This window comes from Mytilus galloprovincialis, chromosome 7, assembly GCF_965363235.1.
Source record: "Mytilus galloprovincialis chromosome 7, xbMytGall1.hap1.1, whole genome shotgun sequence".
Taxonomy (NCBI): Eukaryota; Metazoa; Mollusca; class Bivalvia; order Mytilida; family Mytilidae; genus Mytilus; species Mytilus galloprovincialis.
Window position 1 is genome coordinate 67128329 of NC_134844.1, and position 17392 is coordinate 67145720.

General features: G+C 32.9%; 1 protein-coding gene and 1 long non-coding RNA gene across 2 annotated transcripts in view; both read right to left on the reverse strand.

Moving 5' to 3' along the window:
- LOC143083515 (uncharacterized) overlaps positions 1-17392 on the reverse strand; it is a 344761-nt gene that overhangs the window by 223404 nt on the left and 103965 nt on the right. The window lies entirely within an intron of this gene.
- On the reverse strand, positions 11362-16345 carry LOC143081895 (uncharacterized). The gene is made up of 4 exons (XR_012980140.1): positions 15941-16345; positions 14012-14099; positions 12869-13039; positions 11362-11643 (listed from the first exon to the last, which is right to left on the reverse strand). It is a non-coding gene; the product is annotated as an uncharacterized LOC143081895 (long non-coding RNA).

Below are 17392 nucleotides of genomic sequence, written 5' to 3' on the forward strand. Positions count from 1 at the left end.
GTGCAGTTTGATTATTGTCTAATGAACATATATCATACATCTCCCCTCATCTATATGCATTCTTGTTATTTGTGCCGTTGGATTACTGTTTTATGAACATATATCATACATCTCCTTTTATATATATGTATTTTTGTTATTTGTGCCGGTGGATTACTGTCTAATGAACATATATTCTACATCTTTTTTCATGTATATGTATTCTTGTTATTTGTGCAGTTTGATTATTCTCTAATGAACATATATCATACATCTCCTTTTATCTATATGTATTCTTGTTATATGTGCCGTTGGATTACTGTTTAATGAACATATATCCTACATCTCCTTTTATATATATGTATTCTTGTTATTTGTGCCGTTGGATTACTGTCTTATGAACATATATCCTACATCTCCTTTCATCTATATGCATTCTTGTTATGTGTGCCGTTGGATTACTGTTTTATGAACATATATCCTACATCTCCTTTTATATATATGTATTCTTGTTATTTGTGCAGTTTGATTATTGTCTAATGAACATATATCATACATTTCCTTTCATCTATATGCATTCTTGTTATTTATGCCGTTGGATTACTGTCTTATGAACATATATCCTACATCTTCTTTTATATATATGTATTCTTGTTATTTGTGCCGTTGGATTACTGTCTAATGAACATATATCCTACATCTCCTTTCATCTATATGTATTCTTGTTATTTGTGCCGTTGGATTACTGTCTAATGAACATATATCCTACTTGTCTTTTCATCTATATGTATTCTTGTTATTTGTGCCGTTTGATTATTGTCTAATGAATATATATCATACATCTCCTTTCATCCATATGTATTCTTGTTATTTGTGCCGCTGGATTACTGTCTAATGAACATATATCCTACTTCTCCTTTCATCCATATGTATTCTTGTTATTTGTGCCGTTGGATTACTGTCTAATGAACATATATCCTACTTCTCCTTTCATCTATATATATTCTTGTTATTTGTGCCGTTGGATTACTGTCTAATGAACATATATCCTACATCTCCTTTCATCTATATGTATTCTTGTTATTTATGTCGTTTTATTACTGTCTAATGAACATATATCATACATCTCCTTTCATCTATATGTATTCTTGTTATTTATGTCGTTTGATTACTGTCTAATGAACATATATCCTACTTCTCCTTTCATCTATATGTATTCTTGTTATTTATGTCGTTGGATTACTGTCTAATGAACATATATCCTACTTCTCCTTTCATCTATATGTATTCTTGTTATTTATGTCGTTTGATTACTGTCTAATGAACATATATCCTACTTCTCCTTTCATCTATATGTATTCTTGTTATTTATGTCGTTTGATTACTGTCTAATGAACATATATCTACATCTCCTTTTATATATATGTATTCTTGTTATTTGTGCCGTTGGATTACTGTCTAATGAACATATATCCTACATCTCCTTTTATATATATGTATTCTTGTTATTTGTGCCGTTGGATTACTGTCTAATGAACATATATCCTACATCTCCTTTTATATATATGTATTCTTGTTATTTGTGCCGGTGGATTACTGTCCAATGAACACATATTCTACATCTACTTTCATCTATATGTATTCTTGTTATTTGTACAGTTTGATTATGGTCTAATGAACATATATCATACATCTCCTTTCATCTATATGCATTCTTGTTATGTGTGCCGTTGGATTACTGTCTTATGAACATATATCCTACATCTCCTTTTATATATATGTATTGTTGTTATATGTGCCGTTGGATTACTGTTTAATGAACATATATCCTACATCTCCTTTCATCTATATGTATTCTTGTTATTTGTGCCGTTTGATTATTGTCTAATGAATATATATCATACATCTCCTTTCATCCATATGTATTCTTGTTATTTGTGCCGCTGGATTTCTGTCTAATGAACATATATCCTACATCTCCTTTCATCTATATGCATTCTTGTTATGTGTGCCGTTGGATTACTGTCTTATGAACATATATCCTACATCTCCTTTTATATATATGTATTCTTGTTATTTGTGCCGTTGGATTTTTGTCTAATCAACATATATCCTACATCTCCTTTTATATATATGTATTGTTGTTATTTGTGCCGTTGGATTACTGTTTAATGAACATATATCCTACATCTCCTTTTATATATATGTATTTTGGTTATTTGTGCCGTTGGATTACTGTCTAATGAACATATATCCTACATCTCCTTATATATATATATGTATTCTTGTTATTTGTGCCGTTAGATTACTGTCTTATGAACATATATCCTACTTCTCCTTTCATCTATATGTATTCTTGTTATTTGTGCCGTTGGATTACTGTCTAATGAACATATATCCTACTTCTCCTTTCATCTATATGTATTCTTGTTATTTGTGCCGTTGGATTATTGTCTAATGAACATTTATCCTACATCTCCTTTTATATATATGTATTCTTGTTATTTGTTCCGTTGGATTACTGTCTAATGAACATATATCCTACATCTCCTTTTATATATATGTATTCTTGTTATTTGTGCCGTTGGATTACTGTCTAATGAACATATCTCCTATATCTCCTTTTATCTATATGTATTCTTGTTATTTGTGCCGGTGGATTACTGTCTAATGAACATATATCCTACATCTCCTTTCATCTATATGTATTCTTGTTATTTGTGCCGTTGGATTACTGTCTAATGAACATATATCCTACTTCTCTTTTCATCTATATGTATTCTTGTTATTTGTGCCGGTGGATTACTGTCTTATGAACATATATCCTACATCTCCTTTCATCTATATGTATTCTTGAAACTATCAGCACCGTGAAAGAAAACAACATTTCAAATTTGATTTAATAAATAATTCTATTTCTAACAATGAGTATTTGTACAAGATTAGACGTGGCAGAGTATAATTGTTCATACAGATAGCCTTGTAAACTTTAATCAATGTCATGATAATGTTTCATTGAAATAAATTCAATGTAATGTTGATCATTGTACAACGTCACTAAACACCATACACTTCAACTTCAGTAAGGTGAAAGAAAGTAGGTTCATCGTTTACACTCGTTAATTTTACTATTTGTCCTTCCGGTAATGTGTTACACATTGTAACTATTACCTGTCCACCAACAGCTGGACCAATGAACTGACCGCATAGCTCCATGTTATATGTGTCTAAGTTTTTGCCGACGTGAACAAGGATTTTTCTGAGTCGATCACCTTAAACAAAGAATGTTAAATGTTACTTAACTGAAAACAAAAATGTACTTGTTCTGTTCCAATAAATTTCATATTTTAAACATTTGTATAGATTAAATCTTAAAATGCAATTGCTGTTACAAACTAATACGCTGCTTGTGATTGACAATAGATAAATGAATAGAAAAAATAACACAGTTCCGAAAACCAAAACAGCTGTCTTTAATTTTATCTTTCATTCAATACATGCTGGTTATCTTTTCTTATAGATTTATATCAGTCTATGGAAGAAGCGTACTGATACAAACTTTTGTTATATCACATAGCGATATTGTCTAATATCAATTGTAAATATGCAGACATTCCATGCGGAAAATGTTGTTTTCGGCTTCGAAAAATTAAGAAAATACTGATTTTAAAAATTATTTTTCAAATAAAAACAATAATTGAGTCTAAATATACATCCATAAGTTAGTTAAAAGCAAAAGTTTATGTCCGTGTAAAGTTTGAAGTGCGGTGTATTTCTTATATACATAAATAAACAAATGCTATTATTGAAAATATCAATGCGATACTTTTCAAATATCATAGCAGTGTTTTTATTATATCAATGTTAGTACTTATTCGTATTAATATTAGGTTGCTGTTCACATATTTTTACAATTTTACCTATTATGTCTGTTTTGTTCACGCATCGTTGTAAATATAACATAATTTGATATGACTGTCATACACGTGAGAGGATTAGCGATATAAAACCAGGTTCAATCCATCATTTCCAAAATTTGAGAATGCCAGTACCAAGTCAGAAATATGAGTCGGTGTCCATTCGTTTGGTGTGTTTTATAAAAAATGGGAATCGTAGTTACAAATTTCTTGTTTTGGGTTACAATAATTCATATTTTGTGAAGAATCACACTGAATCTTCCAGAAAATATACTGAAGATGATATTATCAAAATGCTGGAATTTTTGATCGACAATATATTTGTTGAGTTTGGAGGATTTATATTTCAACAGACAGTCGGTATTCCAATGGGTACTAATTGTGCACCCCTGCTGGCTGATTTGTTTTTGTACTCGTATGAAGCAGAATTCATTCAGAACCTTCTAAAAGACAAAAAGAAAAAGCACCTTGCGAAATTCTTTAATGTTACTTTCCGATATATTGATGATGTTCTATCATTGAATAACCCATACTTCAGCCAATACTTACATCTCATATATCCAAGTGAACTCGAAATTAAGGATACTACTGATACTAGAAGGACTACTTCATACCTTGATCTTTTACTCAATATTGACGTAGATGGACGACTTCACACGAAAATCTATGATAAACGGGACGATTTCAACTTCCCAATTATCAATTTCTCATTTCTCAGCAGTAACATACCCTCTGCCCCTTCTTATGGTGTTTACATATCACAATTGATACGTTATACACGTACGTGTTCACACTATACGGACTTCATATACAGGAGTGTGCTCCTTACGCAGAAACTGCTCCAACAAAGTTATGAGGAGGACAGATTAAAATTGACACTCCGTAAATTTTATGGACACCATCACGAATTGGTGGATCCATACGATGTGTCTTTGACCAAACTAGCTAAGGACATTTTTACCACATGGTAGATTGTGGTTTGTCATTATGTCGTCTAATCTTTTAATTACCAAACGTGACTTATTCCCAATTGTGACTGTTTTCCTGAGTGTGAATTCTCATTACTATAAGACGTGTTACGGTACTTGTCTATCCCAAATTCATGTATTTAGTTTAAATGTTTAATGTTATATTCATAATTCTCATCGGATTTTGTCAAATGGGTTGACGTCTTTTCTATTATATTTATGTGGTATGGAAAGAAAAATTAATTACCGCCTTCATTTATTAGATATAATTTTGTTCAACGTAATCTGTACGATAATTTACGTTTGAAGTTGGATTCATAATAAACTGGACATCTATATATATATTATAGTTAATTGCTATTCATAAGTATTGCAATATGCATTGTGTTTAAATGTAATATCAGTATTAAGTTCTATTATAATCTTAAATCAATCCTTATTCTATCTTACTTTTGAAATATAGTTTTTCATATGTGACGTCATTGTTGGGCTGTTTCAGAAATTTCATAAATTCAAATGTGACGTAACTTTTCTGCCTTTTCACCATCGTATGTGACGTCATTTTTATGATTTATTGGGTTGAGGCCTAGACTGAGTCGGTGTGTCTATTCTGTGTTGGTCTTTGCATTATGTATTCGGGTTTTGTTTTATGTAATTAGTTAATACTTCAGTTTCATTGTGTATATCTTTTATATTCATTTGATAAAATTTACTGTTTGCAATAGCATTAATTGTTCTAAATAATAAGGATCTTACTATCCCAAGCATAAAAACAAAGCCGTATTTTACACAACCTTTTTCAACTTTTGATCTTCAGTGCTGTACAACTTTGTACTTTTTTTTCACTTTCGATCTTTTATATCTGGGCGTCACTGGTGAGTCTTGTGTGGACGAGGCGCGTTTTTGGCGTATTGAATTTTAAACCTGATGCTTTTTGTTATCTATTAATCATGTGTTTCTTTGTCTAATACGTTCTCCTATTTATTTGTATTGCAGTCCTGTAATATTATGTTGTCATTTCAATGTTATATTTAACATTGCCATTAAAGTGCGAGGTTTGGCATGCCACAAAACCAGGTTCAACCCACCATTTTTTTCCTTTAAAAATGTCCTGTACCAACTGAGGAATATGGCCATTGTTATATTATTGTTCGTTTCTGTGTGTGTTACATTTTAGTGTTGCGTCGTTTGTTTTCTCTTATTTTTGACTGTAAATTCACATTGCGATAAGGCCTGTCACGGTACTTGTCTATCCCAAATTCATGTATTTGGTTTTGATGTTATATTTGTTATTCTCGTGGGATTTTGTCTTATGCTTGGTCCGTTTCTGTGTGTGTTACATTTTAGTTTGTCTGATGCTTGGTCCGTTTCTGTGTGTGTTACATTTCAGTGTTGTGTCGGTGTTCTCCTCTTATATTTAATGTGTTTCCCTCGGTTTTAGTTTGTTACCCCGATTTAGTTTTTTGTCCATGGATTTATGAGTTTCGAACAGCGGTATACTACTGTTGCCTTTATTTATAATTTGATAAGGGACTTTCTGTTTTGAATTTTCCTCGCAGTTCAGTATTTTTTTATTACTTTTTAGTAGTATTGTATGTAAATAAGCAGTTTTAAGACCATTGCTTAAATTCAAATTGTTTCTGGTAACATCTTTCAAATTTTTTAAATGATTTTGGAAGCAAAACTGATGATATGTGGATGTTTCAAATCCGGTTATCCTGTCTGGATATTGCGGACTGGAAAAACCTATTTTACAGACCGGTGTCTGTTTGTCTTTTGGATTTCATTTTACTCCGACTGCGTTTGTATTGCTGGTACGGAGTATCAGGTCGTGCTGCTAGCATGGCCGCTTGTATTGCCTCTTTGGAATTTGCGTTGATGACAGGCGATGTGTGTGGTGGTGTGCGCAGCAGGTCTGGGTCGTCGATGTTAAACCCTTCATCGAAGTCGATCCTACTGTGCTTGCCTCTGTGGAGGTGTAGAATACCAGGCGATGGCAGGCTTTTTTGAGGTTGTAAGGACTGGTGACAATATCCCTATTGAATACAACCCCAACTGGTTCCCCTTTGTACTTAGTAGGTGTAAGTAAATGTCCAACTACGCTGTCTCTTGCCTCGGTTTGCGTGATGGTGGTATTTTGGATTTGAGTAGCAGGTACAACGGCTGTTTTGTTTGTAATTCACTGGTCGTAACGCTTGGCGTCCCTTCTCCTGGTGGATGGTGGTTTACCCTTTTTTAGGGCCGGCTTGGATTTACTGGAGGATGCCTCTTGTTCCTAAGCCTTGGTCCACGTCAATTGTAGTGTCACCTGGTCAGTACTTGCCGAGAACTTCCAGTCAGGTTCTTTACCAGACAACTTTATGGCTGCTATCAAAGCTTTCAATTCATCAGGGATAACCATGATGATTTGTCCAAAAAGTGAGCAGTGTTAAAGCTGTGATCAGTACGAGAACGGTTGAAGCAGAACTAATCAAATAAGGGGCTTATAAACAATGTCGTAATTAAATAGCTAAGTATCAAAATTATTGTTCACATATATAACATCTAGCAAATTTCATAATGAACGCATCGAAATAATATATATCCTACATTCTTCCAAAGCACGCATGGAAGACTTTCTTTATTGGTAACAATGAACCTAACTTGTGCCAAAATTGAATCATACTGTCCTCGTTCAGATTGATACGACACATCTGACCTGTACTTCAGAATCTCGTTTTCATACAAATTAGACCGTTGGTTTTCCTGTTTAAATGGTTTAATACTAGTAATTCTGGGGTCCTTTATAGCATGGTGTTCGCTGTGAGCCAAGGCTCCGTGTTTTAGGCCGTACTTTGATCGATAATGGTTTACTCTAAAGAAATTATTAGTTGTCCCATTCGAACTCATTCCCCATCTTCTTAAATCTATAAATCTTCCCCTTATAAATTACTGCTTTTTGAGTCCTCAAAAAAATCATTTGGTTGCTAAATCTTTATGTTAAGTTGGTCCGGTCAAAAAAGGTCAAATTTTATTACGTCTTAAGCTGTCAAACTGAATTTTACAACCCCTTAACACAAAATTGTCAATATTTTGCGGTAGAGCTTGTAGAAATTTCTATAATTTTGATATTATTTGTTCCACCAGTAGTACACTACACTGTTAAAATCTTTTTGTGATAGAGCATGTGCGAATTTTTTAAATTTGAAATTATTGTTTGAAAGAAATGCACTACGATATAACTGTGTTCTCGGGCCTAAAGGAAAAAGTTTATTTGCAAGGCCTCTGAAAATTGAATAAAATTGAGGGTGGAAAAATAGTAATATAGTACTGAACACCGGATGACCGCAAGTTCTTGTGGATGGTCTTAGAAAATAGCCATATATTACCTGAAAGTTAGGTTAATGTACCGAGATATATTCTGAGACAAGTTCAAGCGTAAATGGTGAATTATTGACAGGCAATTCAACCTCATCATAATAACTATTGCATTGTAGTGATACAAATCAGTATACTCTGGTTTGTTGTTCTATATTAATTTATATTCATATTTGTATATACCAGTAACATGTATTTATAATTTTCATCCCTTTGTATATCATTCTATGTTTCTATTTTCATAATAAAGAGCAGTGCAAATGCACGGTGGACACTTGTCTGTAATAAGTCGGGTTATCTAATCGATTAAATTTTAGTAGGCATTCATATTTTCCCACAAAACGTGTTGGAGATATTCTTCCGTGTGTGTTAACATATTTTTTCTGCTCCTGTGCATAGATATTAATGATTTTTTTTATTATATATGTACATTTCTAACGTCAAAAGACATTTACATCTTATTTATTTGTGTTCTAAAATTTTTTTTTAGAGTATTCATTGAAGAAATGAATTTATAACAAGCGATACGGATTGTTGTTTTGCACTAAGAAATGTCCCCGTATATATACGATCGGTTACCAGTCAAAAACGAAAGTCAAATCTCTGTGGCAACAATATATCGGAATGCCCTCACGGTCAACGCGATGTAAAATAGCGTCCAAGCGGCGAGCTGATTATGTTCATAGAGATATCGAATTACCAACGGGAAAAATCTTTGATATCCAACAAGAATTGTTTTCCTTCTAAATATGTATTGTACGGCTAATAAATCAAAGAAAACGTAATATGGATTAACAGTAACCGAAAGAACCTAAATCATATCAAAAGACAAATTAGTTTTTATTTTCACACACTGAATATAAACAATAAAATTAAAACAAGCATAATTGGCAATGTTTTGGTATAGTTGTGTTTATACATGTACATTATTTTCGTTAGGTTTTAGCCAATCAAATAGTGATTCATAGTATTTCTGTAAGTTATCAAAGGTACTTGGATTATAATTTAGTAGGGCAGACGCGCGATTCGTCTACATAAGACTCATCAGTGACGCTCTTATCAAATATCTATAAAGCCAAACAAGTACAAAGTTGAAGAGCATGGAGGATCCACAATTCCAAAAAGTTGTGCCAAATACGGCTAAGGTTATCTATGCCTGAGATAAGAAAATCCTTTTTTATTAAGGGTATTGTATAAATTCTTTTTCGTAATAACATTAACTATTGTTAATATTATTGATGGCCTAAGTGACATTCTTAAAACTTTGAAAACATATGCCTGCTCTTTACCTGCTGACGCTTCACTATTTTGTAAGCGCACTATTTAATGTTTCTGTTCTTCTTGATAACCAAATTTGTCACTTCCTCTGACATGTAACCCCAGATATATTCGGTTATTCCTTAAAGGTCCATGTTGGTGTTAAGCTCTAATGTATTCAAGTAGATGTACATCCTCAGGTCTTTGTTCTATGTGTTTTGCTTTTTAATTTAGCCTTTTTGAAGATTTTTAGAAAAAATATGAAATGAGACCCCAGCACAATTGATATCTAAAATATATAATTAAGTATTCCAATTAAAAAAACAAAGTGAGTTTTCCTTATATTTTTAATGGACCAAAGGCTGGATAGTTTTTAATTATATACTTTTTATTATTTTCAGAAAATATTTACTTATCTACCTTGCAATAATCCACAAACTGTTTATTCAAAAATGTATGTTACATATTTGTTTTTCGTTCATTTTTTTACATAAATAAGGCCGTTAGTTTTCTCGTTTCAATTGTTTTACATTGTCTTATCGGGGCCTTTTATAGCTGACTATGCGGTATGGGCTTTGCTAATTGTTGAAGGTCGTACGATGACCTATAGGTGTTAATGTCTGTGTCGTTTTGGTCTTTTGTGGATAGTTGTCTCATTGGCAATCATGCCACATCTTCTTTTTTATATGTATTAGTGAATTTCTAAAGCTTTAATACTTGATTATTCAAGAAATAATCATTTTTTATCTCTTTGTTTTCCGCATCTATAAGTTTCAGGCTGCTGAAATTGGTCAATTTCAAAGAAAAATACTGCATATTTCAGCATCTCCAAGCTGAATGTAATGGGAACCAGATGAACATTTTTTTATGGACTTCTTTCATAATATTCTATAAACACCAACAGTTTGAATTGAATCTGTTGACCCTCCTTGTGGACTGTTTTGCATGGTTTTATAGGAGACTGGGTGTTAAATCGTTCTTGCTGAAGGAAAATCACGAAAAGCGCTTCAGACGTCCAAAACATATTTTTCAGTTGCAATAACTCAGACACCTCTCCTATGAATAAATATTGTCCTTACCAGATGAACCAATCCGATTTCTACTAACTGCTTTCGATACCTGGTACACTTGTCAGAAATTGATTCACCAAAAAGATTCGAGTTATATAATAAAAGAGGGACAAAAGATACCAGAGGGACAGTCAAACTCATAAATTGAAAATAAACTAACAACGCCATGGCTACAAATGAAAAAGACGAGCAGACAAACAATAGTACACATGACACAACATAGAAAACTAAAGAATAAGCAACACGAATCCAACCAAAAACTAGGGGTGATATCAGGTGCTCCGGAATGGTAAGCAGATCCTGCTCCACATTTGGCACCCGTCGTGTTGCTTATGTGATAAAAAATCCGGTAAATAATCTAATTCGGTAGGTCACATTCAGGAAAGAGAAGGGGATTGTAGTTACGACGGAAGAAACATATCCGATAGCATTAGTGAAACGGTTATTTCATAACGGTCAACAACTCGTGATTGCGTCCGTAAAATTTACGAAGGGATGATTTCAACTTCACCATTTGGAACTCTTGGTTTAATAGCTTCCTTGTGAGCAGCAACCCTCTATCAAGAAAATCATGATAGGAAATGCAAGCACTGGAATATTGTATCAATTGGGAGATATATACCCGAATATAAAATAGTTATTATATAATAGTTATACTTACTACACAATCCATCCGATTTGTACTGTTCACTTTCAATACTTTGTACACTTGTCAAAGATTAACCCAACAGAAAGGTTCTAGTTATATAATAGTTATACTTACCACAACAACCTATCCGATTTTTTCTTACCGCTTTCAATACATTGTACCTTGTACACTTGTCCGATAATGACCCATCAGAAAGGTTCGAGTTGAATAATAGTTATACTTACTACAACAGTCCATCCGATTTGTACTGACCACTTTCAATACTTTGTACACTTGGCCGAGATTGACCCACCAGAAAGGTTCTAGTGCTTTTTGTGTATGAAACATGTTTCTTAGTCCTTTAATTCCATCAACCCCTGCTGCTGCATTGCATATGAATGTCTCTGGACATTGATAGTAAGTGCTCTGGCCAGTTTTTGTGATTTGAGACACAAGAGATCCTTCTCCTAAAACAATATTCAATACATATAATAACACTTGTTTGATTATATTTCAAGAGAGCTTAATTCTACGATTCACTACGTCGTTCAATTAGTAAATGATTACAGCCGTACATTTTTTCACTTTTTATCGACAATGCCAATGCATTAGTGTTACGTCTTTATTCAAGTTGCGTGCAGTTTAGTTATTCAACTAATTTACTCGGGATAAGATTTCTTTGCTACAATTTGTTTTATCTAATTCTCTATTTATTCCTTTCATGATTTGTAGATTATTTTTCATTAATCAACGTGTGGTTTCTTTTGTTCTCAGTTCTTCTTAGGGCAAAATTGGATTATGACGGCAACATTTCTTGCTTTTTTTTGAAAGGAGTAGGTTCAGTAAGACCCCTTTTTGGCCCCAAAATATAGCAGTTTTACAAAACTGTTAAAATGTAAACTTTTAGTTATTAATTGGACAGTAGAATGCTTCTGCTACATAAATATGGGCTGTTTTGACAATACAATGTACATATATCGGATACTAGCACCATTAAGTCATGCTAAATTACTGAAATCTTCACAATTCTAGCATTTTAGTTAAATTTTAGACGGTTTTCGTGTAAAACGGAAGTGGCCGCATTCGTGTTCATCCTTAATATTGAAATGCAAGTTGTATTTTATGATAATGCATAACATATATAAAAGTTGAGGATGAACACGGATGCGGCCACTTTCAATTTTGACAAAACCCGTCTGAAAAGTGACATTTTCCGGCATATTTGGTAGATTTTTCATATTTGAGGTTGACTCGGATCGATTTTAATGACTAATCCAGTTAAAATCTTTCACATTAACTAATTGAATCAAATGAAATAGACACTTAAGTGTTTAAAAAGTGGTCAAAATCTTTCGTCAGATGAACCTGAAATTTGAGGCCAAAATCGGTCCTTACCGGACCTACTCCTTTTTATTGTGACGTCATGTAAAAGAGCGACCATGTCCTATGACGTCACGTAAAAAGAAAATTTGACAAATGTATGCAGTTATTAATGCAAGTACTACTGTTAATGTTTCTCAGTTGGAAAAGGATAAATGTACATGATAATATGATTAAATGCTCAGTGAATACCCTATATCAATATTTACGAAACATGGCTTTTTTATTGCTTTATTCACCTTTAAGGGAAATGACAAAGCCATGACGATGAACAATGAACTGGTGCGGTCGCTAAGCTTTTTAATGCCTTACCACAAGTAAACAAAAATTTCCATAATCCGTTGTTGCGACAAACAGCAAAAAGTTTGCCACTCAATTTGAAGCCGTTGTCACACTTATACATCATGCCGTGTCCCAGGTCTCTAGAAAGTCCAAATGGTTCGTGCAGTAAAGCATTGGCTACATTTGGTCTTCTAATACAATCTAGGAATAAATTACTCTATTGTATAACGCAATGATTTCTTTATTTCAGGTACTTCACTAAGGCTTAGATTTTAATTTTAATTTTAATTGCGGAATCAATATCCTTTCGTATGTATATCATGATCCAAAAAATGATCAAAGGTACCAGGATTACAATTTAGTACGCCAGACAAAACAATTAAGGTGGTACCATACACCTTAACTAAAATTCATTTGACTCGTTTAATTTAAATAAAGGTTTAACAAAATATTCACTTGGACTCTTTAAAATAATATGGAAAAAAATTCTAACTTGTACCACACACTTTATCGGGAAAAATCATTGGATATAAAGCAGTTTGACAAGCACTAATTTTGATCATTGAGGACCTTAATACTTCCGTAGCGTAAAGCTTTAATTTCCGGTTCGCACTTTATCTTTATAACAGATCATGGCATTATACATTTCAATTTCTCATGCAGCATGTTGTACTACCATGGGACCTTTAACTAATTAGTCTAGCATCTACTTTTGAACAATTTTTATGCGACTGTCATACAAATGAGAGGTTTAGCAAACTAAAAAAAAAAGGTTTAATCCATTATTTTTTACATAAGCAAATACCTGTACGAAGTTGGGAATAAGTTATTCATTCGTTTCATGTTTCTGTGAAACATAATTGTATGGTAACCACGTGATGTATGTCTATTATTAGCTACTTACATGATATTTTACATGATATTCCTTTTCCCTCTAAAACACATTTGTATGGTAACCACGTGATGTATGTCTATTATTAGTTACTTACATGATATTTTACATGATATTCCTTCTCCTTCTAAAACACATTTGTATAATAACCACGTGATGTATGTCTATTATCTGCTACTTACATGTTATTTCACATGTCATTCCTTCTCCCTCTGAAACACAATTATATGGTAACCAAGTCATGGTACCCACGTGATGTCAGTTTATTATTAGATACTTACATGCTATTTCACGTGATATTCTGTCTCCCTTTGAAACACATTTGTATCCCTCTGCACATCTATGTGTAGCACATTTGCCAACCAGTTTCTGAAAGAGATAAGTCATTTAGAAATATTTCAAAATGCAAAGACTACGAGTATCAAAAGCCTTCTCAGAAAACTGTTTGAAAAGGAAGAATTTAGTCAAGAAACTGTGTAACATTTTCCTTTATTCGTCACAAGTCGACAGTAGTCTACCTTCTAGATAAGTAGTGTTGCACAATCGGCAATCGTCGGGTGACTCCGCTTCTCTACGGAATCGGCCGAGTTGTGATGAATGTAGAGTTGGAGCTTCACCCTAGGATCGCCTATGATAACCATACTACATCTGTGTTGTCGATATTGTGGTGTCAGACGAATATTGTTAATGAATTACGTATAATGTAAATGTGCATAATGGAAACAAAGAAATATAGGTATGTATATCTCATACAGGGGATTTTATGTTTTTAAATTAATACATATTAAAGACTATTAAGCTTTCAAAGATGTTTTACTGCTTCAATTTACATATCCTTACCAAAAAGTAAAATCACAAAAATACTGAACTTAGAGGAAAATCAATTCGGAATTCCATAATCACATGGCAAAATCAAATAACAAAACGCATCAAAAACGAATGGACAAGAACTGTCACATTCCTGACTTGGTACAGGCATTTTCAAATGTAGAAAAGGGTGGATTAAACCTGGTTTTATAGCGCTAACCCTCTCACTTTGATGACAATCTCATCAAATTCCGTTATATTTACATTGATGCGTTAACTAAACAGACACAATACATAAAATAGTCAGAATATGGGTACATCAGTCATCGTATTACAATTTTAAAAGGAACAATTTAACAGAATAGAAAAACATCTATATACAAACACATCCATTGATTTGTGTGTCTGACGTCAGAAAATGGTATACGTCACATAGATTTGTCAATCAATGTGCATACAAACAATTTTAAAATTTACCTAGGCAATGTTAGCATACAGGGTTAAAAATCAAAAGTATGTAAGAATAAATTGCAGAAATAGACCGAGATTTAAACTAGTCCAAAAGTTTTATATATAATTTATAAGAATCCACAAATAGTTAATTCCACTACGCGATTGAATGATTTTGATGTTTGTGGTTCAACGTATATTGTAATTCATAAAAAAAATATATCATAACGACATAAAATAGAACAATATCATACTGACGGGATCTTTTAAAGTACAGAGTCACGTTATAAGAACCAAAGAAATACAAAAAGTCGCATATACAAAACACACCACCAAAAAATGAAAGACAATACAAACACATTGACAAGATGTATAAGTATCGAGCCAAGTCTAACGGATATCACATAAAACCATTCAACAGTAAAAGTAATATTAATAATAGAACAAGGACCAATGAAAGAACCATAAAACACGTTGTTAAGATGATAAACAACATCAGTACTTAGAATCTATACATCAATACCATCGTGTATTATTTGTGAAGTTGATACGGAATATTTATCAACAAGGTCTTGGTACCTTCCGATGAACTTTTTTAGAAAAAGAACGAGACGTTCTCTGACATACCCCTGGTTCATCGGATCAACAAATTATGTCAAATCATATTAAAAGTGTCATATGTATTTAATATATACTATGGCTTCATTATTATTTGTTGGAAACCAATTTTCGTAGATTTGGTCAGTGTAGGTGAAACATGAAATTAAGTGTTTAAAGAATTGCAAAAGGCTATACATGTTTGCAGACTTTGACAAAACCACGTAATCAAATATTCACGGGAGTTTTCCTCAATCCACGAAAATTGGTTCCCGTGAAAATAAATGACACCACAGTAAGGTATAAATTGATGAGTTAACTTATAAAAATTGAATATAAAATGTTTATGCCTTTACCTTTGACCATGAAGATATGTTCGACGAAAAACATCCATGTTCTTGTACAAGTTCAATTTCCGAATTTACATTTCCATTTATATCGCACATTTTCCAGCTACGTCTGTAGCTTACGCTAGAACAAGTCGATGTTTTCATACATTCTTTCAGACACGTTAGAAAACTAACTTTCAGTAATCTACGGAGTGCCGCATGGCGATAACATTGTCCATAGATTATCTCCCCTGGGTTTGAGATTTCCGGTTTTTCACATTCGATATCATCAGCATCACAGACACCATCCAATGACCAAGTATAGATTGACATTACATTTTGTAAAAGACACAATAACGTCACTACATTCATTTCAAAGATTTTGTTTTAAATGTTATACGATCAAAACACACCAATTATTTTACAGGTTTTTGCGTCTGTGAAACGGACGAAATGAATAACCAGACTCTATAATAATTGCGATGCTTTTAAAATTAGATATTCAGAAGAATTACTATCAACCGTAAAATAGAAATCCAAGATGAAAGAAAAATATCTGATTAAAATTTGATAACATATGAAGTTAAATTTCAATATGTTTAAAGTTCGCTGGTGTGGGTTTTATCGATATCTCCAATTGTTTTAGTCACGGTTTGACATTGCAGATAGTTATCTGTCCTTTTACGTATTTAATATTTTAAATACTGTATTTATGTTCTGTTTTATCGAAACGGATCAATATAATGTTCATGATTTTGAAAGGGAAGTATGGCTAACTTGTTAATATGAAATAATATCAATGAATTCAATAAATAAATAAATAATATATAAAAGCTGCTTGTTATACAAATTGGAAATGGTAGTATTTTGTTTCCGACAACAGAATGAACAGTTTAGACAGTCAAAACTTTCGTAAAACACTATTACATTGACAAAATACGGTATGGGCTTTGCTCATTGTTGAAGGCCGTACGGTGACCTACAGCTATTAATTTCTGTGTCCTTAGGTCTCGTATACAGAGTTGTTCATTGGCAATCATACCACATCTTCTTTTTATATTAAACCAAACATTCCCAGTGATGAGTTTGAAATTATCCCTTCGTAAGTTTTACGGACGCCATCAGGATGTGGTTGACCGTTATGGAATGATAGCGGATATGTTCCACATGGCATAACTACAATCCTGTCTCTTTTCCCTAAAACGCAACCTATCGAGTTCAGCTTTTTACGGGGTTAGTTTCAACATGAGATACACGACGGCAGCTACTTGTGGAATGTAGGATCGTTTCACCATCTCGCAGCATCTGATATCACCCTCAAGTTTTCCTGACGTTCGAGTCGCTCATATTTGTTTGCATTTTGTGGTAAGTTTGATTTTGAAAGAATACATTGTTGGGAAAGCGGACGTAATTGTGGTTACGACAATAGGGACACATTCATCGTTATCTGTGAAACAGATATGCCATCATTTTCAACCG